This window comes from Cervus canadensis, chromosome 22 (assembly GCF_019320065.1).
Source record: "Cervus canadensis isolate Bull #8, Minnesota chromosome 22, ASM1932006v1, whole genome shotgun sequence".
NCBI classification, from domain to species: Eukaryota; Metazoa; Chordata; class Mammalia; order Artiodactyla; family Cervidae; genus Cervus; species Cervus canadensis.
In genome coordinates, this window is record NC_057407.1 from 33,530,197 (window position 1) to 33,546,594 (window position 16,398).

The following is a 16,398-nucleotide window of genomic DNA, read 5'->3' on the forward strand; positions in this document are numbered from 1 at the left end:
TCCCCCTTTTCCTATTTGGAACCAGTCTGTTGTTCCATGTCCAGTTCTAACTGTTGCTTCCTGACCTGCATACAGGTTTCTCAAGAGGCAGGTCAGGTGGTCTGGTATTCCCATCTCCTTCAGAATTTCCCACAGTTTATTGTGATCCACACAGTCGAAGGCTTTGGCATAGTCAATAAAGCAGAAATAGATGTTTTTCTAGAACTCTGTTTTTTGATGATCCAGCGGATGTTGGCAATTTGATCTCTGGTTCCTCTGCCTTTTCTAAAACCAACTTGAATATCTGGAGGTTCACGGTTCACGTATTGCTGAAGTGTGGCTTGGGGAATTTTGAGCATTACTTTACTAGCGTGTGAGGTGAGTGCAATTGTGCAGTAGTTTGAGAATTCTTTGGCATTGCCTTTCTTTGGGATTGGAATGAAAACTGACCTTTTCCAGTCCTGTGTCCACTGCTGAGTTTTCCAACTAAATGCATGCCCATAAAATGTTATTAATATGAGTATATATGCATTTTCTAGTGTCTTGCATTCCTGAAATGTTATGAACCTCCAGTCCAGTTAAAAAGCTGAGACATGTACATAAAGAAGTGCACTGTAAAATAAAGGATCACAAATGCCAATGTATGTATTGGAATGCAATGGATGTATTGCATTGTATTGGAATGTATTTACGATGTGTGGTCGAAATAGAGAAAGATTACTTCCAGCTTATGCACTACTAAAAGATGTCAGAGAAGAGGCAGAACTTGAAAGGTGAAGAAGAAATTCCATTGCAATTATAATTTCTCTGAAATAAAAAATGTTCAAACCCTATTTAATGAGCACTTGATTTTTAACAGTATTTATCAGTGTAACATCAACACAGTTTACCTCAGCATAGTGTGATCTAGTGCTGTTTGAGAAAACCTGATGTGATAATGTACGATTTGCATGCTTTTCTCAAGTTCTGGAAGGCCTTCCCACCCTAATTTGGAGTAGGCTTAGAGAAAGCCAAGCATAGTTGGAAGATGGTGACTTCACAGCCTCTGTGTTTAGGGAGCCAGCCAGATGCCTTCTTGGTTGGCAGAGAGGTCAAGGGTATGGGCATTCTGAGCCATCACAGGGCTATTTGGTGCCCGTGACCTTGTGATGTGATTTTCACTTTTGAGATGGCCAGAAAACCAATAGAAAAACAGCACTATCATTTTTTTTTCCATTTGGGTTAATATCTTCTCTGTGTTTCAGATTACTGCTATTTCTGTATCCTCTGCTCTTTTCTAGGACCTCATTCTTCGTTAGGCAAGCTCCGATAATGCAGATACGGCCATTCTGTTGTCCGTTTTCTATACCTAATATGCATGTGAAATAAAAACACAGAGGAAAGGAAATTAATGATAATGAATTCCAATATTAGGATCTGACTATGAACTCGAACGATTCTCTAAATTCTTGTTTGTATTTTTGTATAAACTTACAACTTTAAGTAATTTTACTGTTAAAAAAAAAAGTACAAAAGTAAACACCCACAGTATTGGTTAGTAATGATATTCTTCCTTCTGACAGCTCTTTGAATAATACACCCTGTATTAATTGCTATGAATTTTTCATTCATACCTAGAAATACACAAAAATTCAGAGTTCCATTTGACGAAGTGCTTCCATTAGCAGAGTTTATAAAGCAATAGTTCCAGTGATGTGAAATATTCTAACTCCTCTGAAGGAACTTCTTATAAAGATTAATTACACACATCTAATAAGTAACAGTGGCAAGGCATAATTTAAAGACTAAAAGTTGAAAATTTAAACACGTTTAAACACATGCACACACACAAACATTCGTATATAATTGATCTTTTGTATATCTACAAAACCTCACTTATGTTGCATTCACTCTCTTAGGCTATGCTTTCTCATAAAGCATTCATCAGCAAAGTGAAAACCTCTTAAAATTGTCAGTGGATTCGCCTTTGCCACTGCATGTTTATTGAGGGCAAAAAGTGACATCTATTTCTTGGCCACATACTAGGTGATTAATTATAAAACTGTTCTGTGCATTGAAGCATCTCTCAAAAGCTTTACAACTTGACTTTGACAAAGGTGTCATTGACATCTATTGAATGATTCAATGGTGAAATTTACTTCTGAGTTTGCCATTTTATGATTTCTGAATTTGTTTGACTTTCAGTGTTTCCACTCATTTTTCATTTATTGACTCCATGAATCAGTCATTTTAATCAAATTTGTCAGCTTCCAGCCTAAACCTTTGAAAATTGGTATAGTGCATGTTTGGAGTGGGAATATATGTAGTTGACATATTTTAAACCTAAGAATGTAGGGTCTGAGACCTAGCTGCCAGAATATGTGAACAAAATACGAGGTTTAAAAAGCACTGCTGTATTTTAGAGGAGCACTGCTGATCAAATGATATTTAAAAACTGTGTCAAATGGTACAGCTTTAGACTGAACTACTGTGAGAAAAATAGCATTACTGGTATTTGAAGTTTGACCCAGTGAGGGTGAAATCCATTTTTGCAGGTGTATGGCACAATAATTCAAAATACTACAGTTTTATTTTTCTTTTTGATGTCCCATAATTTCAATTTGACTTTCCTGTATGACAGTTGGAAAAGTCTCCTTGCTTTTTCTATTCTTTTCAATGTTGTCAGAAGAGTTTAACTATTCTCGTTCATAAGTTAATGAGAGTTATTTATGAAATAATATACTAGAGAATGCTCTTATGAATAAAATAATGACCTCTGAACCCTAGAAGAGTCAGTATATGTGCTGTTTAGTTGCTAGGTAGTGTCTGACTCTTTCTGATCCCAAGGACTATACTCTGCCAGGCTCCTCTGTCCAAGGGGTTTCCCAGGCAAGAAAACTGGAGTGGGTTGCCATTTCCTTCTCCAGGGATTGAACCGGTGTCTCCTGCATTGCAGGTGGATTCTTTACCACTGAACCAGCTGGGAGCTCCACTTAGTGTGTATCAGACCTGTTTATAAAAAACAAAACAAAAAACTTTGTACTTACAGACGCTGTTAGTAAGATGTGATTTTGCCAGAAGAATCTTAATATCATATTTACCTTAAAAAAACTAACTGCCTATGAGTATTGACAATATATTTGCGAGACTGTTTCCTCCACAGGCACGTGCCATTGACTACTCAAGAAGCATTGCTGGACGTGACTTTGAAACAGACCACATGGACTATATATTTTTGGAAAGGGCTTCTAAATATTCATACCAAGATAACTAGCATTTGCCCATTTTCTAGCGTTTTCCCAAGTTGGCAGTGGTTTCTGGATGCCACACCCTGACTTCCTTTCTTCAGCAGTGTTGATTAATGGAAATGCCTTGATAGAGGCTCCAGACCTAATACTGAATTCAGCAGTGCAGAAAGACTCCAAATCATATTCTTCTGTGTCAATATTTTCACTAGGGCAATGTAAGATATTAAATCACCTGAAATTAGTTATGTGCCATTTCAGCAACACTTTGAGCTCAATCTGCTACAAGCTGCTTGTGCTGATTAGCAGTTTAAAAGTCTGCAGAGGAAGGGGATTTTTAGTAGCTTGATTTTTTTTTTCTTTTCGTTCCTATGTGTATCGAGGGAGGAATTACCTTCTGTACAACTCCTGAATAATTTGATCTGACCAGATTGATGCTGGAAAGTAATAGTATCAGAAAACTTTACCTGTGGGGTTATAGCTATGCTACCAGGTAGAAAACAGAAGAAATGATGTCTTCAAGCAAAGTGTGTGTGTGTGTGTGTATGTGTGTGTGTAATTTTTGATTTCAAGGAGTCATTCATTCATTCATTCATCAAATATTCATCGAGCTATTTATAAATCGCAGGCACTGTGCTAAGCATTAAAATGAAGACAGATTCCCTGCCTCCTAGAATTTGCCATTACTGAAAATGTCAGCCAATAAATAAGTAAACAATAAAATCATTTCAGGGAAGAAACAAGGACTGTGATAGAGAAAAATGAGAGGAGGAACCTACTTTAGAAAGGGCTCTCTGAGAAGGTGACTTTCAAACCGAGCCTGGAAGGGAAGAAGCAAATAGAGGAGCCAGAAGAGCAGAGTTCCAGGCAGAGAGGCAGGGAGCGGAAAGGCAGGGTAGAAGTCATGAATTTGGCATCATCTGGAACTGACAGAAGGCTAGGATCAGGAGTGCAGTGAGCATGGGAGAGCTTGGCACAGGTGAGGTTAGGGCAGATCATATAAGGCCTTGTAGGTTGTGTGTGAGCATATGGATTTTAAATGCAATACAGGAACTTCAAAGGAGTGCAGCCAGTTAAGCAAATTAAAATTTGTGTTGATTAAAAAAAAATTTTTATACAATTTTTAAAGGTCAGTTTCCATTTATAACTATTATGAAATATTAGTTATGTTTCCTGTGTTGTACAAACATTTTTGAGCCTATTTTATACCCAAGAGTTTGTACCACCCACTCCCCTGCCCCATTCCACCCCGCCCCCACAAAAACACACACACTGGTAACCAATAGTTTATTCTCTATATCTGTGAGTCTGCTTCTTTTGTGTTACATCCACTAGTTGGTTGTGTTTTTTAGATTCCACATGTATGTGATATCATACAGGATTTGTCCTTCCACATCTGACTTAACTTCATTTAGCATAATGTCCACCAAGTCTATCCATGTTGCTGCACGTGGCAAAATTTTGTTATTTTTTATGACTGAGTAGTATTACATCGTGTATATATACCACATCTTCTTTATCTGTTCATCTGTTGATGAATACTTAGGTTGTTTCCATATCTTGGTGGTCGTAGATAATGCTGCTATGAATATTAAGGTGCATGTATGTTTCAAATCCTGAAAGATGATGCTGTGAAAGTGCTGCACTCAATATGCCAGCAAATTTGGAAAACTCAGCAGTGGCCACAGGACTGGAAAAGGTCAGTTTTCATCCTAATCCCTAAGAAAGGCAATGCCAAAGAATGCTCAAACTATTGCACAATTGCACTCATCTCACATGCTAGTAAGGTAATGCTCAAAATTCTCCAAGCCAGGCTTCAGCAATATGTGAACTGAGAACTTCCAGATGTTCAAATTGGTTTTAGAAAAGGCAGAGGAACCAGAGATCAAATTGCCAATATCTGCTGGATCATCAAAAAAGCAAGAGATTTCCAGAAAAACATCTATTTCTGCTTTATTGACTATGCCAAAGCCTTCGACTGTGTGGATCACAATAAACTGTGGGAAATTCTGAAGGAGATGGGAATACCAGACCACCTGACCTGCCTCTTGAGAAACCTGTATGCAGGTCAGGAAGCAACAGTTAGAACTGGACATGGAACAACAGACTGGTTCTAAATAGGAAAAGGAGTACGTCAAGGCTGTATATTGTCACCCTGCTTATTTAACTTATATGCAGAGTACATCATGAGAAACGCTGGGCTGGAAGAAGCACAAGCTGGAATCAAGATTGCCGGGAGAAATATCAATAACCTCAGATATGCAGATAACACCACCCTTATGGCAGAAAGTGAAGAGGAACTAAAAAGCCTCTTGATGAAAGTGAAAGAGGAGAGTGAAAAAGTTGGCTTAAAGCTCAACATTCAGAAAACTAAGATCATGGCATCTGGTCCCATCACCTCATGTGAAATAGATGGGGAGACAGTGGAAACAGTGTCAGACTTTATTTTTTGGGGCTCCAAAATCACTGCAGATGGTGACTGCAGCCATGAAATTAAAAGACGCTTACTCCTTGGAAGGAAAGTTATGACCAACCTAGATAGCATATTGAAAAGCAGAGACATTACTTTGCCAACAAAGGTCCGTCTGGTCAGGGCTATGGTTTTTCCAGTGGTCATGTATGGATGTGAGAGTTGGACTGTAAAGAAAGCTGAGCACTGAAAAATTGATCCTTTTGAACTCTGGTGTTGGAGAAGACTCTTGAGAGTCCCTTGGACTGCAAGGAGATCCAACCAGTCCATCCTGAAGGCGATCAGTCCTGGGTGTTCATTGGAAGGATTGATGCTGAAGCTGAAACTCCAGTACTTTGGCCACCTCATGCAAAGAGTTGACTCATTGGAAAAGACCCTGATGCTTAGAGGGGTTGGGGGCAGGAGGAGAAGGGGACGACAGAGGAGGAGATAGCTGGATGGCATCACCGACTCGATGGACATGAGTTTGAGTAAACTCCGGGAGTTTGTGATGGACAGGGAGGCCTGGCGTGCTGCGGTTCATGGGGTCACAAAGAGTCGGACACGACTGAGTGACTGAACTGAACTGATGTTTTGAATTAGTGTTTGTGTTGTTGTTTTTATCAGATATGTACCCAGGTGTGGAATTGTAGGGTCAAATGGAATTTCTGTCGTAGTGTTTTTAGAAACTGTCATACTACATTCCACAGTGGCTGCACCGATTTACATTCCCACCAATAATGTACAAGGGTTCTATTTTGTCCTCCACCCTTAACCAGCATATGTTGTTCGTGTTCTTTTTAATGACAGCCATTCTGACAGGGGTGTGGTGATACCTCATTGTGGTTTCGATTTGCATTTCCCTGATGATTAGTGATGTTGAAAATCTTTTCATGTACCTATTGGGCATCTGCATTTCCTCCTTGGGGGAAAAAAAATGTCTATTCAGTTTTTCAGGCAGATTAAACAACTTGATCTGATTTATGTTTGTAAAAAGAAATTGCTTTTGCTATTTTGTGAAGAGTAGAAATCAGTCCTCTAAAATGTGAGTTATCTACACATTTGTATATTACACAACCTGTATTAGTTCTCTATTGTTGCTCTGAACAGTTACCACTACTTTGGTTGTTGTTGTTCAGTCACCAAGTCGTGTCCAACTGTTTGAAGCCCCAGGGACTGCAGCACCCCAGGCCTCCCTGTCCATCACCAACTCCTGGGGTTTGCTCAAACTCATGTCATTGAGTCAGTGATGCCATATAACCATCTCATCCTCTGTCATCCCCTTCTCCTCCTGCCTTCAATCTTTCCCAGCATCAGGGTCTTTTCCAGTGAGCCAGTTCTTTGCATCAGGTGGCCAAAGTACTGGAGTTTCAGCTTCAGCATCAGTCCTTCCAATGAGTATTCAGGATTGATTTCCTTTAGGACTGACTGGTTTGATCTCCTTGCAGTCCAAGGGACTCTCAAGAGTCTTTTCCAGCACCACAGTTTGAAAGGATAAATTTTTCGGTGCTCTGCCTTCTTTATGGTCCAACTCTCACATTCGTACATGACGACTGGAAAAAGACCGTAGCCTTGACTATATGAACCTTTGTTGACAAAGTGATGTCTTTGCTTTTTAATACACTGTCTGGGTTTGTCATAGCTTTCCTGCCAAGAAGTGATCGTCTTCTAATTTCTGGCTGCAGTTCACCATCCACAGTTATTTTAGAGCCGAAGAAGAGGAAATCTGTCACTGCTTCCACCTTTTCCCCCTCTGTTTGACATGAAGTTATGTGATTGGATGCCATGATCTTTGTTTTTTAATACTGACTTTTAAGCCAGCTTTTTCACCCTCATCAAGAGGCTCTTTAGTTGCTCTCTGCTTTCTGCCATTAAAGCCATCAGTTTAGTGGCTTTAAATTTCTTTTCTTACTGTTCTGGAGGCCTACCGTTCTTTAGACTACAAGTCCTAAAATCAAAATGTCAGTAATGCTGTGTCCCTCTAGAGCCCCTAGGGGAGAATCTGTTTCTTACATTTTTCAGCTTCTAGAGTCCACCTGGCTTGTGTTAAGGTTTCTGTGAAGATGGTTTCGATGTTAGTAAATGAGTTACTCTTTTAAAAACTGTTAGAACAGTGACTGGTATGAAGCATTTGCTAAAAATGTATTTGCTGCAATTGTGAACATTATTAGATTCAGTAAAGAATCAAAACCCATGTTAGTTACATGCAAAGTTCGTTGGAGAGAAAAGTGCAAAAAACCAATTGAAAAAACTGAAAAGGACTGTGTTAGGTACTAATTGACTGAGGGTTAATTTTTAAGGCTTCTATTCATTCCGAATTTAATATTGAGCTCTGAGTGTATACTAAGTTCTGTGTGAAGTTCAGGAACAATAGCGAGCAACTGAATGGGTACCACCACTCAGAGAGACTACAGTCTAGCTCAGGAGATGCACGATTAATAGATCAATAATAATGCTGTGATGGAGGCTGCACAGGGTATCAGACTGTCTCTTATTTGATCCTTAAGTTAAACCAAATTTAATATCTTTGAAGCCTGATAATGAATATAAATGAGAGAACCATCCAGTAAAGTGGAGCCTGAGTTGATTCTCAAAGGATTTTTTTTTTTTTTCTTCTAAGACAGCACGTAAACCAAAAGTGAAAGCTGGCTCAAACACAAAATGATTACATTTCACATGCTCATAATCACACTCACGAACATACACACACACCACCACAGTCTAAGAACTGAACAATGATTGTGCCTCTCTAATACCCAAAATAGAGAGCGATACTGAAGAATGTATAATGAGAGAGGTAGTGTTTTGCTGTCTTCTTTTAAAAGTGGGAATATTTCTATGACTTCTCAGAGGAAATTTTTACCCTGTGGTGCTTAATGATTTATGTCTTTCCCTTCATTTTCTACAGTTCTTCCTTTCCCCAGGACTTAGCAGAAAATTCAGTAAGGAAAAATACTTTCTGAGTAGACTTCACATAGGAGAGTTTTGAAAACAGCCTAAGAAGCATGTCTTAGTCCTTGTCAAAATATTGTCTTGCTGAAAATTAAACATTTTAATGAAAACTGGAATGCATATCAGGTTAATCCATGCCTATTATTTCAGGTAAGTACTTTCACTAGGAGTCTTCAGAGGTAAAATTAATATTTATATCATACAAGCAAGTAGCAGGTGTAGATATTACCAGGATCTACAGGGAATATAAATGTTAGCCATCTCCTCTCTACTCCACGTTCATCTTACTTTTTCTTCAATAGCCACCTGTGAATGCCCATCTCTTAAAACCAAGCAGGGAGCTGTCTTGTAAATCATTTTTAATATTATCTGCCTGTTTTTAGAAAACCTATATGTTTTTAGAGAAGCTATATGAGAAGAAACATGAGACAGGAAGTGATAGATTAGCCCTGAGAAGCTAGAGCCGAGGTTGGGATCTAGAGAATCGCTGGGTGTGTGTGCTCCGTTAGTGATGCTGCGGAGCTATCCGTGCTAGCTCCTTGGACCAGATAGGAGAGCACGGTGCTTCTGAGCTAAATGAGAACAAAAAGAGCAAACCAAACTCCTGTCTTTTCTCTTAACATTTTTTGATTCTTCTTGTCTGAAAATAAGAGCCGAAAGACTCATATCATCTTGAAAGACAATAGGTGATGTGTGGCATGGTGCTACACGTGTTTCACGAGGCCACGTCACTGCAGAAGTGTCATCTGACGTTATTGCCTAGGAGGCTTCCAGCGTTTCAGGCAAATGGCTCTCCTTAGAACACCTACATTCTTTTCTCCTCCTGGGTTTCCCTCTTTTTGTCTCTCCCCACTTTCCCCCATCTTTCTACTCCTTAAAATACCTGTCCTCATTGCTCTGGTCTCCTGTTGACAACTTTTGTTGTGATATTTGGACTTTCCTCTGTTTGCTTCCAGCGGTGGAGGCAAAGGGGAGAAAACCAGCCGATACTTGTGAGTTATTGGGTGGTGCTCCCTGGGATGTCCACACGGGCTCCAGGAAAATGGTTAACAGCATTTCTTTTTTGCTTATTGCAATTAAATGCCCTTGTGTATTTATCGATCTACAGATGGATAGACAGACCGATCTATCCATACATCTGTTTATTTTGGCATGCAGTTGGGGTAGAGGTGGACAGTGCCTAACTGGACTTCATCTATGACTAGATTGTTGTCAGGATTACAGAATCAAGGCTCAGAAGAAGTCGAGACCAAATTTAATGAAGTTACTGGAACATTTAACAGTTATGTGTCTGTGCTATGCTGCGCTTAGCTGTGTCCATCTCTGTGACCCCAAGGACTGTAGCCCACAGGCGCCTCTGTCCGTGGAGATTCTCCAGGCAAGAATACTGGAGTGGGTTGCCATGCCCTCCTCCCGATGATCTTCCCAACCCAGGGATTGAACCTGAGTCTCCTGCATTGCAGGCGGATTCGTTACCATGCGAATTTCAGTTTACCTGAGTATGTAATGCCGACACAGGGGAGAGCTTGAAGAATCACTTTGCTTCTATCTAAGTGGTATACTTTCGGATGGAATCCTAAGAGTTGAATAAAGTCCCTAAAAGGCTTACCCCAATCATCAAAAAATTTTTGAACTGTTTTTCTGATTAAACTGTACAAACTTGTCTGTTTATATGTTAAATTTTCAAAAGAGTACCCTCACATGAATGTAAGCCTCATTACTTGTACTGTTATATAAGTGTAAGTTACATGTGCAACAGTGGCAATATCTTTAAAATGATTATACCTAAGTGGTTTCTTTATTTCTAGTTGTTTTTGTAGTAAAATAAACCAGATTATAATTTACATAAATTGAATGCCCCACAGGACTACATATCTTCATGTGGTATATCTTGTGGTAATACAAATTTGTAATAGCTCATTAGCCCCTGTGAAAGCCCACTGACATAGGATAGCAGTATATTCCTGTCAAATCTAAGAATATAAGTGGCATCTTTTTCATGCAGATTTCTAAATCCTCTTATTACCTTGATATCAGCTTAATAGCATATTTTAGACTTAAGATAGGCTGTCCTCTGGTTCCTGGTGCTTGATTTAATGGTGGATTTGACCATATGTGTATCAGATATGGAAAGTAGTGTCCGTTAAGTGGAGTAAAAATGTTCTTTTAGGGAGGGGAAAAAACATGATTTAAATCATTAGGTTCTCATGGGATCTCATTAAAGTTCTCTTTCTTTAATACATTGTGCAGCCTAATAGTTATCAGGAATCCTGCAGTGTGCATTGCTGATAGGTTAGTTTACACAGGATTAATTGTGTAATTTTGCAAGCAACCAGCACAGTGAACATTGATTTTTGTATTAGCCCTGTGTGTTGATTCTAAGGAGATTCTGCTTTCTGTTTTAGGATGGTGTTACATTTCACTGTTTATTAATTATAATTTCTGCCAACATGGTTTGTGTCTGATACAATTTATTAAAAGTCTGTCCTAGTCTTGTTTTCTAATTGTTACTTACTTCAGAAACTTCATTAATTTTGAGCACTGATGTGTAAAAATGACAGGAAAAAGCATCATTCCCCAAATGTTCACTGACCAGGTCCTTTCGCCTTGTGTTCATTGAGATCTTGCCCTAGAACACAGAAGCAATTCAGTGGCATCCACTCTAGGTATACTCAGTAAGTAATTCATGCAAGAAATAACCTGCAAATATTACATTTCTCAAACCGAAAGAAGGTGAAGGTCCACAGTGGAATTGGCTATTCTGAAATTGGTCCATTTTTTAGAATATGTAGGTCTCTAGAGCCTAGTATTTCCTAAAATATTTGTGAATATGGAAGGATCAGAGGAAAGGATGTTTTGCTTGAATTTTCCAGATAATTAGTTAGCTCTCAGCTACTCGTTTTTTCACTCTTTTGGAATTATAAAATGACTCTAGATTTCTGTGGGATCCCGATAGCTGGGTTCAGATTATACTTTGTAAACTTGTTTGTGGCTTTGAAAAAACAGAAAATAATGTTGATTGCGTGTGATTTTAACCTTAATCTGTTTCTGGTCTTGAACTTGCCAATTAGTTACCTGCCCGAGCCCCTCCTCAGTCCACCATCCTTGCTTTCCTTAGATAAAATTTCCTGTCTCCATTTCACCGAGGGCTCACTAAGGGAATGAGGTGAACCCTTCTTAGCGTTTGCTGCTTTTGTTTTGTTTTGCTTTGAATGGATCTTCCCTCTCCCCCTCCTACCCCGAATTTCTGCAGTATTATAAAGCCCTAATAAGGAGCTATACAAAGTAAGTACTTAAAATGTGTGCTGAGTGACCCACTGGCCCCTCTTGGAGGAGACCTCTTGAACACTATGTTGCCAGGGCTTCAAAAAGAAGCTTGTTTCTGACGGATCAAAGGGTCTCTTGTATAATAAATTCAGAGCATTTGGTATATAATGAAGAGAATAAAACTTGTCTTTTAAGTTCCTGTATGATGCCCAGATTATGTGAAGAGACTAAGGAAGTGGTGCTTCTCTCGACTTTCGTGTTATCACGTTAAACAGAAATAGATGAAAGCAAACACTTAAAACTGACAAAATCCCAAGTAGGAAGCTATGGTCCATAGCTTGTTCACTGGTTCATAACAAACCACCAGCTGATGATTTGGTAAAATAAGAAGAAATAGTTTTCCTTTCACAGGAAAAGATTGAGTTTGTTTTGTGCTATTTTAAACTGTGCAACTTCACAAAATAAAAACCACTTTAAAAATATATATATATATAAACTAGGTTATGACATTGTTGAGAAAGGACTGGAATTGGAATCACAATCTGGTGTTCTACACTTGACCTTTGTCACTTGCTGTGTGTGACATTAAAGAAGTAACTTAGCTCACTGGATTGTATTTTTCCTGATTTAGAAAGGAACCTAATAAAACTAACATACAAAATTACTTCAAGAATTAGATAAAAAAAATCTTATAGTGCTATAAAATAATGTAAGATGTCATATTGTTTTAAGATAGGTATTTGCAATAAAATTTGATTAAACAATTATGACATATTTTAGTTCCCTATTTTAAGGCTGAAAAATCCTCTTTTTATGTTGAACTTTATCTTGAATAGTTTGAATGACCCAGATCAGAGGGGTCATTGAGACTGTTGTGCGTGAGTGCTAAATTGCTTCAGTTGTGTCCAACTCTTTGCGACCCCATGGACTGTAGCCCACCAGGCTCCTCTGTCCATGAGACTCTCCAGGCAAGAATACTTGAGAGGGTTGCCATTTCCTCCTCCGGGGGATCTTCCCAACCTAGGGATCTCCTGCGATTCCGATTCCTGCATTGCGGGCAGATTCTTTACAGCTGAGCCACCAGGGGGGCCCTTGAGACTGTTGTAATTGTGTTCAGTATATTTAATGCATGAATATGTGTGTGTATTTCAGAAGAGTCAGCTTTCTCCAGATTTTCAAATATGTTTGTGATTCTAATGGTGTTAAGAATCTCTTAACTGCATAAAAATCACTACTTTTCATTTCACCTTGGTAGTCCTCCTGCTATAGGACTAGATATCAGAAAAGTGATTTTAATATATTAGTTTATATTTTCTCAGAGTTTTTGTCTAACTGAAATTGTGCATATTATACTATCTCCCTTTTTTCAGATTCCCTGGGGGATAAAATCAATGCAGATTGGAAATCCAAATAACTTTCCCCAATATTTATTAAAAAAAAAAATTACCTTGAAGATTTCCCATAATTAAGGCAAATTTTTTTCTTTCCTTCCTTCTTTCCTTCTCTTTTTTTTACAAAAACACCGTCACCATCACTACCACCACTACTGTGTTTTCTTCGTTTTGCTTTAAATGTCTTGTGTAATTGCACATGCACACTTTCATAGAGAACTAAAATAGGCCTAGCCCTAGGTGGACAAAGTTTGAAATTTTGCAAAATAGGTTTACATTAATTTTTTTTCTGAATTTTTATTTTTGATATCTTAAAAAGTTAATGTTAATTGAAATTTTCAACCAAAAGTGTATCTTTCAACTTTATTTCTTATTTTCTATCACCCCAGATGTATCTCACCCTCAGTGTACTGGTCTGATCTTCAACTATATTTTCACCTTACTTAACTCAATATAAATTTTATTTTAATGAATATTTTTAAAAGAATCACTAATGACTTTCTATCTCTTCATGTCAAAAGCTCTTATATTTCTGATTGATTTGCTGATCAGTTTTTGGCAGGAGTGGAAATCATGGCAATCACTGCTGGTTGACCAGAAAGTTATACTGAAAATTCACATATTCATCTCTTTGACTCAGAAGTTTGACATCTCCTGTGTACTGAGCTCATTATGAAGGGGCACTGGGGAATCAGGATCTATGTCTGTGTATTGGGGGGGGGGGGGTTGTTACAAATTATTAATGTGGTCTTTTGAGTGACACAGTTATATTTGTATATTATAATGCTTGTACACAGTTCCCTGGAGCCCTTCATACAGAATTATTTTGAGTTGGTCCCCATTAAAAGCATTTTGAGAGTTGCCATTGAATTTGCATAGTTTTTCTGCATTACAGTTAATTAGAATTAGTATTTTATTATAATAAATGAGTAGTTCGATAGTTCAACTATCATTTGAAGTCTATCACTAAATGATAGCATATTTTAATCTTTGAACATCTTATGACATCTCTTTGTAGCAGGTTTAGATTTTTTTTTTCAGTTATTAGAATAACTTTTCCATGCTCTGCTACTTATTTATTTACATAGTTTTAGAAGTTAGGTCTTTGCCCTTTGACTTATTTTGCAGAACAAAAGAACAAAGTTTCCATTTGCCAACGAGTCTATATAAAATAATACATACAATGTCATCATGTTAGACATTATCTCTGTTTTTTAATTGAAATATAACTTTATTTTGCTGCTTTACTGAGGTATAATTGACAAATAAAAACTTTATATTTAAAGTGTACAACATATGGCTTGATATACATATATACTGTGAAATGATTGCATTGTTTCAGTCTCATCTCTTTTTTTCTCTCTTCTCTGTCTTTATCTTCAGCTTCCCCAGACTTCATATATTTTCCCGACTCTGCCCTTTCCTTAGACTACTTCTCAGCCACCTCTTTTGCTTTCCCATACCCACCCTATGCCCTGAAACTGGAATGCAGTTTCTTTCTTTTCAGCTTGATAAATTGGGCCATTTACTTACCTAGTTCAAATAACTATGCAGCCTTTGGGAGAAAAGTGTTTTCATTTCTTATCATGTTTATTTTGATGCAAAAAAAATAATTTATAACTGTTAAAAATATGTCTATTCATTGGATCATCTTTAATCTCTCCTTATCCCTTCCTCCCACAAAAGCAATGCTCATAATGTGTTTTTTCCCAGTGTTATTCCCCAGGTAGCTATAGATACATATCAGTTTTTGGTAAAATTGAGCTCAAACTCTATAAAATTTTGTTGGTTTCCCCTTATGTTATGACATAAGAAGTTTTTCCAGCATTCAATATTCTTTGAAAATACATTTGAAAAATACACAAGCTAGATTTCCAGTTATGTGAGTATTGGCCCAAGCATATGAACGTAAGAGGATGTTAGGTTATTCAAAAAAGCAAAATGTTCTTAATGTTATGTATAGCTAAACAGTTTATGGTTTTTAGATATTCACTAATATATATACATAGTTGTATATGCATATATTTGTGTGCATAGCTATATCACTATTTGAATATTGACATATAATTTAAAAGTAATTTTTATTTATTAATTTATTTTTTTATTGTGCTCGGTCTTCGTTGCTGTGTGCGGAGTTTCTCAAGTTGTAGCAAGTGGAGGCTGTTCTTCGTTGTGGTGCGTGGGCTTCTCATTGCAGTGGCTTCTCTTGTTGTGGAGCATAGACTCTAAGGTGTGTGGTCTTCAGTAGTTGTGGCACACGGCTCACTAGTTGTGGTTCATGGGCCTTAGAGTAAAGGCTCAAGAGCTGTGGTACATGGGCTTAGCTTCTCCACAACATGTGAAATCTTGCCAGACCAGAGAGCAAACCCATGTGCCCTACATTGGCACGTCAATTCTTATTCACTGTACCACGAGGGAAGTCCTTGAATATTGATATATTAATTAGGGAAAGGAATGCACTGAATGTTAATAGTATTTATGTTTGATAGATGATACCTATTTTATATGTATATATGCATATATGCACATGTATATGTGTATATGTATATGCACATACATACACACACACACACACACACACGTTAGTATTTTACCAAAAATCTCTACAGTGAACATTTATTACATTCATAATAAAGCAAAAAGCCCTACACAGTTATCCACTTAAACCAACTGTCATTTCCTACAAAGCCTTTCTAAAATGAAATTCCTGGGTGAAAATGAGTTTTTCATGGATGGAGTAGTGAAACCACTTGAAAATTCTTTGTCTGCTAAGGTTCACTGTGGTGGACTAAAATACATACCATACTGAAAATATCTGGGAAAGGTAGACAGAGGATTGAATCTTCATCTTATTTCGTAGGGGGTTAGAGTTATAGCCCTGGGTGTTCTTTGAGTAAGCTGAGAAGGAAGTGGACAGTCTGAGAGCCACAAGCCAGTGGTACAAGAACAGTGAAGGCCAGTCAAGGCTTGAAAGCCACATGAGCAAATACTCTGACCAAAGCAGCAGGTGGAGTGTGGCTCATGCAGGAAATTGAGAATAGCATCCTGGGATCGGATTTGTTTGGACAAGTTCCTTTTTGGGGGGACATAGGGCTCCCATTCATGGGTGTGACTTAGCATAGTGCAAGACACAGAC

General features: G+C 38.0%; 1 protein-coding gene across 11 annotated transcripts in view; it reads left to right on the top strand.

The window, feature by feature from the left end:
* Positions 1-16,398, top strand: part of CHL1 (cell adhesion molecule L1 like) — a 223,156-nt gene that overhangs the window by 20,404 nt on the left and 186,354 nt on the right. The gene's annotated exons all lie outside the window — the stretch shown is intronic.